Below are 10,317 nucleotides of genomic sequence, written 5' to 3' on the forward strand. Positions count from 1 at the left end.
AGAAGACAGCGTCCACAGACATAGCTCTCAAATTGTAGATTACGTTCCAGTCCCTGCCATCTGAAGAAATCACACGGTCGCCCAATCTATTCCCCCTCAAGTAAAGTTGCTGGGATTGTTATCAGGCTCTCTTCAGTTTCTCAGACTCAGAATGAGTATCAGATGCACACTAAGTCCTAAAATGTACCTGCCTAATTTATATAAAACTGAACAAACCGTTTGTCCAGAGAAATATGTCATGGTGCGTGTGTGGGCGTGGGTGTGCATGCATGTGTGTTTGTGTTGGTTTTTAAGGGTATCTAAAACAGAATGGCACCTATTAAGTGGCTTTGACAATGACAATATGCTGTCTCACTATGCTGAAGACTGAGGGTAGAGTTCAAGGAGGGGCTTTGGAGTTCAAGGTCATTTTCTGTCTAAGGCTTATGCCCCTTGGTTCGTATATGGCCCCTGTCCTCTTATGTCCTCATATGGCTTCCCTGCTGTCTGTAGACCAATCTCTACTCTTTGCAGGGACAAAATTTAGAAGGATTAAAGTTTACCCTAGGGGCTTTATTTAACTTAATCACCTCATTTTCAGTCCCATTCTGAATGGCATCGATTTCAACATTCAAATTCAGGAGAGACACGATCCGGCCTCTTCTCGGTGAATGGCTGTGTGTTGTGTCACGTTTGTCCTTAAAGGCAATATGTTTTAGGAATAAATAGATCATTTTCCCCACCGCCTTCTCTCTGTAGTCCTCTGTATGGGTTACAAATAGTGCCCTTTCTTTAAATCAAGTGCAGCATCAGGATCTTCTGCCAAAAGAACTCAAGGGAACAACCACACAACTTATCAGGAAGGAATTTGCACGTTCCCTGAGTAGCAAGGCCAGGTTCTTGACAATATTCCTACCACAGTCCAGGAATGAAAGACACTCCAATCTGATCTTTAGCATCCACAAGAAATACCAGCCAGCAGGGATGGTGGTCCTCATCCCATCTCCCTGGAGATGTGACAAGACACTTGTGATGTACTTGAAGATTGTGTTACATACTTGTGTCTGACTTAAGTGAGGACATGGGGAAGAGTGATAGATTAGCTTTCCCTCTCTAGATGGCTGGGGGAAATTATGGCAGGCTCCAAAGATAAGAGAATGTGCTGATAGCATGATTTATGGTCAGCGGGACCAATGTGGCTGTTTCCAATGTTAAATTATGAAGGGACTAAGAAAGATGCTCGCACACCCTGCAGCACAAGCCAATGTTATTAGAGAATCTTAGTGCTGTGATGTCATGGCGCAAAGCTGGAGAAAGTATTTCATTGAAGAGATGGCTGGGATGGGAAGGCACACAAGCGATTAAAGAGGCAATAAAACTGATGTACTAACGGCCTGCTTGTTGGTTGCAGAGATCAGCTCCATGCAACTCTGCGCCCTTTTTGTGTGTTGATTCAGCCGTGCCATCTTTTCTTACCCCTGGAATTTCTGCCTCTCCTGGACTAACTTCCTGCTCCGGTATTTTATGGCTCAAGAAGCATGCTGAGATTTCTTAGGGAGACAAAGTGGCTTTGCTTCCTGGCGGAGGTCACCGGGCCACAGGGGCTGTTATTGTTGCTGCTGTTGTTTGTTAGTGGAACTTTCGCTGGGTTCCCGATCCTCCCCATCTATGGCAATCTGGGTCCTATTTTCTCTTTCCCAGATGCACTTGCTGTTGTTGTCTTTTTTCCAATCACTCTCCAGATGTTGTTACTTAGTCGTCGTTTTATTTCCAGCACATTTTATCCTTCCCTGACCTTCTGCATAACCCCCTTCCACGGCACCCTTTCTGCCTTTGCCCACCCCAACCAGGCAGATTCCTGAAAGCTGCTAACGCTCTGCTAGGTTCTTCCATACTCCAGCAGAGTGTGGCCCCTCTGAAGAGGCTGAAGAGAAGAGGAATTGCTGTCTGCAGGACGACTCTTCCAGAATGAACTCCCAGCTGACTGCCAGATGCTGCTGAGGTCTGGCCTACTATTGTTTAAAGTCCCTAAAGGGAGGGAGAAATGCTTGCTGAGGATCTGGGACTAAACCACAGTTTGTTTTAGAACTTTTTTTAAAAAATAATCTTTTTTGTGAAAATATCAAGCCAATAAGCCAAAAATGCTTTTAAAATTGTTGTTGAACAATATAAAATTGCAGTGAAACCTTCCCTTTCTATAATTCTTTGTGCATTTGACATTATTTGGAAATAAGCTTTCACATAAATTAATTTCTTTTAGACATTTGAAGTACCTCTTTAAGTCCTAAATTCTTGAAATTAATTAAGTATTTTTTCATAAGGGCTTTCTAGATTGCATTACATTTCATGGTGTACTGATTTTAGTTGAGTGCTTTCCTATCTTCAAGCCCAATGGTGTAAGTATTAATAGCTATTCCCTAATTTCTATGCAATGTTAAGATTAAGTTTTCAAACCTTGGCATCACAGACCTTGTAGGTCAAATAATTCTTTGTTTCTGTGATATAACTTGAGTAATTTAGGATGTTTCAGCATCCTTAACTTCCACCTCATCGGTACTGAGAACACCATCAACTAGAGTGTGAAAACTAGTCACGCTTAACAAAAATGTGCACTATCACCATGAATTCTGAACATCACCAGATGGTCCATAATAATGCAAAAAAGAAAACAAAATAAAAATGAACAAAAGAGAATATATAAAGATTGGAAAAGAGGAAGAAATTACTTATTTGTAAATAATATATACATAGAATGCCCACAATAATATGCCAACTATTTGGATAAACGTAATCACAATTAGAAGGTCACTAGAAATGAAAGTAACAGGTAAAAAGGAAATTTTATCTACTACCCTAAAATAACTGGAAAATAAAACTTTAAAGATACTTCAAACTGCCTAATTACAAAAATCAGGGGCTAAAGAGATTCCTCAGTGGTTAAGAGCATTTGTTGCTCCTAGAGAGGACCTAGGTTCACTGCCTAAACTCACACCATGGCTCACAACCATCTGCATCTCCAGTTCCATGGGTCCAACACCCTCTTCTGCCCTCCGCAAGTACCAGGCATACATGTAGTGCTCATATATGCATGTAGGTAATACTCATATACTTAAAATTAAGATAAACAAATCTTCTTTTTAAAAATTCATATAATCCGAAATTGCTCTAACAGGAAATACATACAATTGAAAACCACAAAATAGTTCAAAGAAATTATAAAATCAAAAGGCAATGAGTGACAAAAACTTGGGGACTGCTCAAGTTTCACTTTTGCAAAACATATATGCAGATTCAGTATGCCACTCTCACCAACAGGCAAGTCTTCCCATCACAAAATAAACACAGAAATATGTGAATTAAATGACATCATGGATCATATTGACGTAACAGATGTTTACAGAACATTCCATCCAAATGCTGTGAAATATTTTCCTCACAGATGATTGAGCTTCCTCAAAATAGACCATATAGCAGGACTCAAAGCAATCCCCAACAAATATGGAAAATCTGAAGAATTCTATCTCATTGCAGTGGAATAAGATTATAAATCAACAGCAAGAAAAACTCTAGAACATACACAACTCGTAGAGATAACCAACACATTACTGAATGGCGAATAGTTTCTTGAAGTAGTCAAGAAGGAAATAAAAAAAGTTGTAGAATCAAAGGAAAAATAACACCCTAAAAGCTATAGGATAAAATGAAAGCAGTCTTAGAAGGGAATTTTATAGTTCTAAGTGCCTACATTAAGACATCAGAAAGATCTCAATTAAATAACTTAATATTACAAACACACATCCTAACATTACAAACATCAAAATAACAGGAATTAACAATCATTGGTCATTAATATGTCTCAATATCAATGGATTCCGTTCACCAATAAAAAGACACAGGCTAACAGAATGGATACAAAAACAAGATCCATCATTCTGCTGCATACAAGAAACACACCTCAGCAACAAAGACATTACTTCAGAGTAAAGGGCCAGAAAAACAATTTCTAAGCAAACGGACCCAAGAAGCAAGCTGGAGTAGCCATTCTAATAAAATAGACTTTCAAAAAAATTAATCAAAAGAGATGGGGAAGACCAATTCATACTCATCAAAGAAAAAATCCAGGAAGATGACATCTTAATTCTGAACCCCAAATGAAAGCGCACCTGCATTTGTAAAAGAAACATTACTAAAATTTAAGTCTCACATTGAATATCACACATTAATAGTGGGAGACTTCAGTACCCTATTCTCATCAATGGACGGGTCATTCAGACAGAAATTAAACAAAGAAATAATGAAGCTAACTGATATTATGAATCATATGTACTTAACAGATATCTACAGAACTTTCCATCCAAACACAAAAGCATATACCTTCTTCTCAGCACCTCAAAGAACCTTTTCCAAAACAGAACACATACTCAAACACAAAGCAAGCCTCAACAGATACAAGAAAATTGAAATAATTTATTGTATCTTATAAAACCTCTAAAGCTAGACTTCAACAACAGAAAGCATACAAACTCATGGAACCTGAACAACTCCCTACTCAATAATCACTGGGTCAGGAAAGAAATTAAAAATTTTCAATGAAAATGAAGACACAACATACCCAGACTTATGAGACACAATAAAAGCGGTGCAAAGAGAAAAGCACTAAATGCCTTCATAAAGAAATTGAAAGATCTCATACTAGCAATTTATCCAAATTAACAAAATCAGAAATGAAAAGGAGGACATAACAATAGACACCGAAGAAATCCAAAGAAACATTAGCCCTCTTTCAAAAGCCTACTCCACAAAATTGGAAAATCTAAATGAAATGGATGATTTTTAGATAGATACCACTTACCAAAGACAAATCAAGATTAACAGTTTAAATCAAGTAAATCACTTAAATAGTCTTATAACCACTAAGGAAATAAAAAGCAGTCACAAAAGGTCTCCCAACCCCCCCCCAAAAAAAGCCAAGGGTCAGATTGCTTTAGTGCAGAATTCTACCAGACTTTCAAAGAATAGCAATACTCCTTAAACTATTCCATGAAATAGCAGCACTATGAACATTACCAAACTTATTTTATGAGGCCACAGTCACCCTGATACTTAAACCACAGAAAGACTCAACAAAGTAAGAAAACTTCAGACCAATTTCACTCATGAACATTGATGCAAACAAAATACTCAATAAGATACTCACAAACCAAATCCAAGAACACATAAAAAATATCATGCACCGCAATTAAGTAGGCTTCATTCCAGTGATGCAGGGATGGTTCAATATATGAAAATCCATCAATGCTATCCACCATGTAAACTAAAGAAAAAAACACATGACCATCTCTCTAGGTGCAGAAAAAGCCTTTGACAAAATCCAACACCACTTCATGATAAGTCTTGGAGAGATCAGGGGCACAAGGTGCACACTTAAACACAATAAAGGCAATGTACACCAAGCCAACAGCCAGAATTAAATTAAATGGAGAGAAACTTAAAGCAATTTGTAGTGGAAATTTTGGTTTCCTTAAAAACTCAGTTATGTTATGTAAACAGATTTTTGCTTGGATCCTAAGTGCGGGATATGGAGAGGCTTTTAGTTAGTGTGGAGCTGTTAATGGCCTCGTGCAGCTCAGAGAGGGGCATGATCTTTGCCAGCTTCAGTTAGTTTACTTCTGAGGACTCTGAGAGGGAATAAATGCAGGGAGAGAAAGAAGGATGCCTCCAATAGAGGATGCTTTGAGGGACACTCAGAGAGAGAGGAGGGCTCTGAGAAAGAGGGTTGCTGCTCCCCTTCATGCTGCTGTTTCTTCTCACTGGTGCATTTGTTATGTTTGCTGTTTGCTCCTTTGCTGATTAGCTAGACTGCAGGATATCATGATAACTGAGGTTGCGATTGCCCCCAAAGAACCTGACGACCCTAACCAGCTGGAAGTAGCTAAGGAAAACGACTTCCCCTCTCCCTTCTAACCTTCCTTCTCGCCTACCTAGTGTTGGGAGTTTGGTGGAAGGGAGATAGAGGAAGTAGAAAGCAAAGTAAAGTAGATTAAGTAGATTAAAAGAAGCACCTACAGCAATTTCACTAAAACCAGGGACAAGACAAGGATGTCTACTCTCTCCTACCTGTTCAATAGAGCACTTGGGGTTCTAGCTAGAACAATAAGACAACTAAAGGAGTTCAAAGAAATATAAATTGAAACAGAAGAAGTCAAAATATTGCTATCTCAGATGATATGATAGTATACATAAGTAACCCCCAAAATTCCACCAGAGAACTCCTACAGCTAATTTTTAAAAAAAAACCTTCAGCAAAGTGCTTGGATACAAAATTAATGCCAAAAACTCAGTATCCCTTCTGTATAAAATGATAAACAGGCTGAGAAAGAAATTAGGGAAACAACACTCTTCAGAATAGCCAGAAATAATATAGCTAGCTGTAAGTCTAACAAGGCAAGTGAAAGACCTGGATAACAAAAACTTTAAGTCTCTGAAGAAAGAATTGAAGAAGATATCAGATAGACCTTCCAGGCTCATGGATTGCTAGGATTAATATAGTAAAATGACCTATTTACCAAAAACAATCTACAGATTTGATACAATTCCCATCAAGATTCTAGCACACTTGTTTACAGAACTGGAAAGAGCAATTCTCAACTTCATATGGAAAAGCAAAAAACAAACCCAGAATAGCTAAAACAATTTTATGTAATAAAAAACTTCTAGAGGTGTCCATATCTCTGAATTCAAGCTGTAATGCAGAGAAATAGTAATAAAAATCACATGGTGTTGGCATAAAAACAGACAGGCAAGTCAATGGAATTGAATTGAGGACACAGAAATAAACCCATACACCTATGGACACTTGGTTTTTGACAAGAAACAAAAACAAAAACCATACAACGGACAAAATGCATCTTTATCAAAAGATGCTGGTTTAACTTGATATCTGCATGTAGAAGACTGCAAATAGATCCATATTTAACACCCTGCACAAAACTCAAGACCAAGTGGGTCAAAGACCTCCACATAAAACCTGATAGACTAAGTCTAATAGAAAAGAAAGTCTGGAATATCCTTGAACTCATTGGCACAGGAGACAACTTCCTGAATAGACCACCAACAGCTCAGGCTTTAAGATCAACAATTAACAAATAGGGCCTCTGAAAATGAAAAGCTTCTGTAAGGCAAAGGACACCATCAACAGCACAAAATGGCAGCCTACAGAATGAGAAAAGAACTTCACCAACCCTACATTTGACAAAGGACTAATATACAAAATATATAAAGAACTCAAAAAATTAGACTAAATAACCCAATTAAAACATGGGGTGCAAGGCTCAACAGACAACTCTCAACAGAGGAATTTCAAATGGTCAAGAAGCAGCTAAAGGAAATTCAAGATTTAAAAACTCTAAAATTCCATCTAACACCCATAAGAATGGCCAAAATAAAAAACTCAAGTGACAGCACATGCTGGTGAGGATGTGGAACAAGGAAAATACACCTCCATTGCTGGTGGGAGTGCAATCTTCTGCAACCACTGGGGAAATCAATCTGGAGGTTTCTTAGAAAATTTGGAATAGCTCTGCCTAAAGACCTAGCTATAACACTCCTGAACATATACCCCAAATATACTCCACCATACAAAGACACTTGTTCATCTATGTTCATAACAGCTTTAGTCTTAATTGCCAGAAACTAGAAACAACCTAAATGTCCCTCAGCCGAAGAATGGATAAAGAAACTGTGGTACATTTATACAATGGAATACTACTCAGCTGTTAAAAACAAGGAAATCTTAACATTTGCAGGCAAATGGATGGAACCGGCAAAGATCATCTTGACTGAGGTAACCCAGACTCAGAAAGACACACATGGTATGTACTCACTTATAAGTGGATCTTAGCTATAAAGTGCAGGATAAACAGACTACAGTTCACTAACCCAAAGATACCAAGTAAAACAACAGCCCAAGGGATGATGTTTGAATCTTCCTCAGGAAGAGAGATAAAGTAGACATCTGAAGTAGAGGGAGAGCTGGGTGTGTGACAGATAGGGAGGGGAACAGAGGTGAGGATCAAGAATGGCGAGAGGAAAGGCTGGCCGAGAATGGAAATCAGTGCCAGGGCATCACTGGGACAGGGGAGGCTTCCAAGAGTCTATGGGGGTGATCCTAGCTGAGACTTCTACCAGCAAGGGGATACGGAGGCTGAGGAAGCCACTTCCTGTAGCCAGGCGGGATTTCCAGCAATCCAATCCACTCACAAAACTTTTGACTCAAAATTTGTCCTGCCTACAAGAAGGTGCAGGGACAAAGATGGAGCAGAAATTGAGAGAATGGCCAACCAATGACTGGCCCAACTTGAGACACACCCTATGGGAAAGAGCCAACCCTTGGCACTATTAATGATACTCTGTCATGCTTGCAGACAGGATCCTAGCATAAGTGCCTTCTGAGAGGCTTCATCCAACAGCTGATGGAAACCGATGCAGAGACCCACAGACAGACAACAGGCACAGCTCTGGGAGTCTTGTGGAAGAGTGGGAAGAGTAGAGAGAGCTAGAGGGATCAAGAACACCACAAGAACATCTAGAGAGTCAACTAGCCTGGGCCCATGGACTCACAGAGATGGAACCATCAACAAAGAGCATGCATGAACTGGACCTAGGCCCCCTACATGTATATAGCAGACATGCAGCTTGTTCTTCATGTGGGTTCCTTAGCAATTAGCATGGCATCTGTCTCTGACCTGTGACCTGCCCTTGGATCCCTTACACATAGCTGGGATGTGTATGTATATGTGGAGCCTCAGTGGGAGAGACTGTGCCTACTCCTGCAGTGACTTGATGTACCAATGTGGGTTGGTACCCATGGGAGGCCTCCCCTTCTTTGAGGATAAAGGGATGGAGGGAATGGAGAAAGAGGTGTGAAGGTGGGCCTGGGAGGAAAAGAGAGAGGAGGCTAGAATCAAGCTGTAAATTAAAAAAAAAAAATACTGAGCAGGCTATCCTGGTGAGACCTAATAGGTTGTTGAGGTAGGCGGGCTCCCCCCATCAGAGGTCTAGGGGAGGGGACTAGGAAGAAGGGGGAGGGAGGGTGGGAATGGGAAGATAAGAGGGAGGAGATGACAATTGAGCTGTAATGTGAATAAATCATAATGACTAAAATATACATTTAAAATGTGACATAAAAAAGAAAAATACTTTTCATATTCACTTCATACCCCAGCGGCAGCCCCATCCCTCCTCTCGGTCCCACACTCCCTCCCTCTCTCTCTCCAACCCCCACCTCCACTCCTCAGAAGAGGAGACTCCCCCACCCCCACCCACCCACCCCAGCTCATCAAGTAGCATCAAGACTGAGCAGCATATCCTCTTCCCCTGTGGCTTGGCAAGGCAGTCCGCCAGGGGGAGCTAATCAAAATGCCTGCAAGACAGTCCATGGCAGAGAGAGCCCCTCACCTGCCAGTAGAGGACCCACATGAGGCTCAAGCTACCTATCAGCCACATCCTTGCATGAGGCCTGGGTCCAGACCATGCAAGGTCCTTGGTTAGTGTCTCAGTATCAGCAGGCCCCTCTGGGGCCTTGTCAGTTGGCTCTGTTGGTCTTCCTGTCACCTCCAGGTCTTTTTCTCCTTCCCGCCACTTTTCCACTAGACTTCCTATGCATCGCCTACTGTTTGCATGTGAGTGTCAGCATTTGTTTTGAGGCGTTGCTTGGTGGAGCCTCTCAGGGGAAAACTCTGCCACACTCCCATCTGAAAGCAGACCAGAGTATCTGTTAATAGTGTTAGGCGTTGGGTCTCTCCCTTGGTGTGAGTCTTGGGTTGGGCCAGGCATCGGTTGGAGATTCCCTCAATCTCTACTCTATCTGCTCCATCTTTATCCCTGCACATCTTGTAGGCAGGGTGAATTTTGAGTTGAAGTTGTTGTGCATTGGTTGGTGTTCCCCTCCCTCTACTAGTTTGAGGGTATCTTTTTCAGTCTCTATGGCCCCCCCCCATACTAGGAGTCTCTGGTAGAGTCCCTCATATCCCCCTGGGAGCCTACCTTGACTTAGGTCTCCAGCTTGTCACAGACATATCCCCACCCACAGTTTCTCTTTTCTCTACAGGCCTTCTGTCCTCTGGCCCCGTTCACCTCACGTCTGATCCCTGCCCTCCTATCCCTCTGTGTTTCCTTATCCTCCCTTGTTCCCTCTCTTCAACCACTACCTCTGTATATTCTATTTCCCCTCCTGAGTGAGATTTAGGTATACTCTCTTGGATCCTCATCGTTGCTTCTCTTCTTTGGATCTGTGCATTGTAGTATGTTTACCCTGTACTATATGGCATGTAAGTGGGT

General features: G+C 41.0%; 1 long non-coding RNA gene across 1 annotated transcript in view; it reads left to right on the forward strand.

Moving 5' to 3' along the window:
• Window positions 1-162, forward strand: part of LOC311583030 — a 2,342-nt gene extending 2,180 nt beyond the window's left edge. Inside the window, exon 3 of the long non-coding RNA XR_014774362.1 lies at window positions 1-162. This exon is cut by the window's left edge and continues 527 nt beyond it. This is a non-coding gene — a long non-coding RNA (uncharacterized lncRNA).
• Window positions 163-10,317: the final 10,155 nt, after the last annotated feature.

Source organism: Acomys minous, assembly GCF_964271855.1.
Source record: "Acomys minous genome assembly, chromosome: 14".
Lineage (NCBI taxonomy): Eukaryota > Metazoa > Chordata > Mammalia > Rodentia > Muridae > Acomys > Acomys minous.